Source organism: Priapulus caudatus, unplaced genomic scaffold (assembly GCF_000485595.1).
Source record: "Priapulus caudatus unplaced genomic scaffold, Priapulus_caudatus-5.0.1 Scaffold736, whole genome shotgun sequence".
Lineage (NCBI taxonomy): Eukaryota > Metazoa > Priapulida > Priapulimorpha > Priapulimorphida > Priapulidae > Priapulus > Priapulus caudatus.
In genome coordinates this window covers 27,874-31,047 of record NW_014577797.1, presented here as the reverse complement: position 1 = coordinate 31,047, position 3,174 = coordinate 27,874, and the positions used below count along the sequence as shown (strand labels likewise).

The following is a 3,174-nucleotide window of genomic DNA, read 5'->3' as shown; positions in this document are numbered from 1 at the left end:
TAACTGTACACGTAACAATAGCTCTGATTGTAATGAACGTGGAATCCACGTACGAATTAATCACGGACGCTCGTGATAATGAAGTAGGCTGTGTTGGGGGCCAACACTATGTGGGGATCGCGGACTAACCACGGCCACAGACTAAACATGGAAAGCAGACGGCACTACACGGTAGTGTTGGAGATCGGTCCAAATTTCATGATCGATCATCGGTTTTACAAAACGACCGATGATCGATTAATCATCAATCATTTTAGATTGCGGCGACGACGCGTCATCGTCGACACAACCGGTGTATTGCGAAGGAATATTGACATTATTGTATGTGTAGCTAGTATATGGTAAGTAAATTAAGGATACTGTTAGGGTTACGGACGGGTAACACTCTAAAGGGCATTGCAACATAACTGCTCATCAAATTTAATCAAACTCATATCCATTACATAAGAGAGATGTCTCTCTATGCTATCAATAATTTTTTTCCCACTGAAATACCAGATTTTCACCGCTGATTATCTCAGCGTAGGAGCATCGTAGGGACAAGCGGTTTGGTTTATATTAAAGGACAGCTGATCAAGAATATCACAAAGTATCTTAATTCGACTAATACTGCAACATGGTTTCACCATTTCACCGTTGTACGCTCTCCTTATTTATACGCTCTTGATATTATATGATCCCTAATAGCAAGACTAATGTTCACAAGTCTATGTACCACGAAGTTGTATGTGTATAGGTATGTACTTACAAACTGTTTATGTAACATTCTGAAAAGAAGAACATTCGAAGTTTTAAAAAAAAGTTCGAGTTGTACTTGGTCGTCCGATTTTCTACTTGATTAATCAACTCGGCAGCCCAAACGAGTAATGATCGACGAACTCGATTAATCGGAACACCACTAGCTGATAGTAGTGTAATTGTTAGATTCAAGGCATAGCAAAACAAGGACCACATTGACAATGTAAATAAGTGACAGTGTGCTAGTCATGCTTTTTGTGTATATATATCCTTGGTAGTTATCCAATTTTATGAATTCAGAATTTTATTGTAAAAGTATATATGCTACTGCTAGCTATGTATTGTATAATTATGATGGATAATTGCCTAAATAAAAAAATAAAAAAAATAAAAAAAATGGTACAACCCTACTTTCGAATGTCGAAAGTCAATAAATAACAGGAGTGTGATCTACATTCAACATAAATTCAACTATTCTAACATTTTACATCATACATTCATTTGTATTACAGGATTGGTACGAACTGCCCCTGTACTGTGGAGTGGCATCAGTGTCACTGTCAGTGATACCAGGGCACATAATAAGGCGAGATTTTGTTATGTTTTTGGTTTACAGATCCGTCGACCCGAATTTTCAAGAAAAACTAAAAAAAATAAAAATTGAAAATCTGTATTTTTTATTCCCGCCGACCTTTTCTCTAAGAAATATGAATAAAAAAATGTAAATGTAAAAAACAAAAACATTTTATAAACAAACAGTTTATAATAAAAGTAAAAATAATTACAAGTTTTGTTTTCATTTAGTTTTCTTAAAATACTTTAATATCATGTATAACAGTATCACTGTATTTTGACTTGTTTGATCTGACAAAACGACTTTTTTTTTTACCTTACCGAGTCAAAACAACAAAAATTCTGTAAACAAAACAAAAACAAAAACTGGCCTAAGCTTGATCACTTGGCTGAGTAATGATGATAGGCTGATTATGTCTGTCAGCTCAATCGCTAATGTGACATCTTTTCGTTACTCGATCTCTAAGAAATGGCTGCATTTTTTGTGGTTTTTGGTTCATGGTTTTTATTTCAAGTTTTCAAAGAATAAACGATAAATGTTGGATATGGTATACAGTGCCGGATTAACCATTAAGCAGACTAAGTACGTGCTTAGGACACCAAAGCCAAAGGGGGCACCACAAAGTTGGGAAAAGGGTGAAAAGAAAAAAAACGAATAAAGATTTGTACTTCCCAGGTGTACCACAAGGGGCCCCAACAATACAATACAATACAAGGGGCCCCTAATGCCACCCAACAAGTTGCTAATTCCCAATTATCAGAAATAAAGGTACTCAAAGACTTGGCAGACACTGATTGATGCTTATCCAGATGACATGAACAACACTTTGTCTACAGAGCTTCAGCAGTTCCATTTATATGTTCTTCATAAGTTTAAAACAACCAAGAAAACATCTTTCACTCACATGGAACTTTACAACACAATTACAGAAGACAAACTAGAGAGTGCTTTCCAAATGTTGAAATTGCCTTAAGAATATTTTTAACATTAATGGTCACCAACTGCACAACAGAGAGGTCTTTCTCACAACTGAAACATGTAAAAAAACCAAATAGATTGACTCGTAGTCAGAATGAAGGTGTACATGCATGTACGCTCAAAATTGCCTCAAATCCCATCTCCTGCGATCTACATTTAAAAAAATTTCTGGGGGAGGACTCCGGCCCATACCCCCCGCTTGTTTATCACCACCCTCCTTGAAATCCTACATAAATTTTTGTACTGCTGCAACCTGCATTGTATATTTGGTCAGACAGGTCAACAACTAAAATGGACTGGGTCAGTGTGGAAAGGAGTGGGCACCAAGATTGGTCAGTGCTTAGGGCACCAGTGAGCCTTAATCCGCCGCTGATGGTATACCTCGTACAATGACCGTTGCTACCATGTTTTCACCGATGTGTATTGCTAGATCAAGTTAACCACTGTCCACTATAAAAATTGTTCAATTAAATCACTGTTTTCACTGCATTGGCAGCTATAACTAGGTATCTCAACTAAAATTTTCAAACTTCTAATATCAAAATAATTTTCTTGTCTCCTATAAATTCCTTTTCTAGTTTTGGCGATACGACCATTTGAAGATTTAAAAATGTGACAAAAAAACGCTTAATATCGGCATATGTCCATTTTCCCAGGTCTATATATTCGGCACGAATTAAGCTAAATACCAAATTCTGATAGATTTCAAATGGCCTACCCCCTGTCTCCAGGTTTTCAAGAGTGTAGTTTCTTTAACTTCCGAGAAAATTCCTTCCGAAAATAGAAATTTGTGATATTTCGGCTTCGTCCAAACGATACTCAAAAGTGCGAACAAATCTAAATTTCAAATTGTTATATTTCCTTTATTATTAAAGATATCATCT

The 3,174-nt window shown here is 36.1% G+C and overlaps 1 protein-coding gene across 1 annotated transcript in view; it reads right to left on the bottom strand.

Annotated features, from left to right (window-relative positions):
• The window catches only part of LOC106813179 (acidic mammalian chitinase-like), a 14,733-nt gene that overhangs the window by 5,335 nt on the left and 6,224 nt on the right, over positions 1-3,174 (bottom strand). The gene's annotated exons all lie outside the window — the stretch shown is intronic.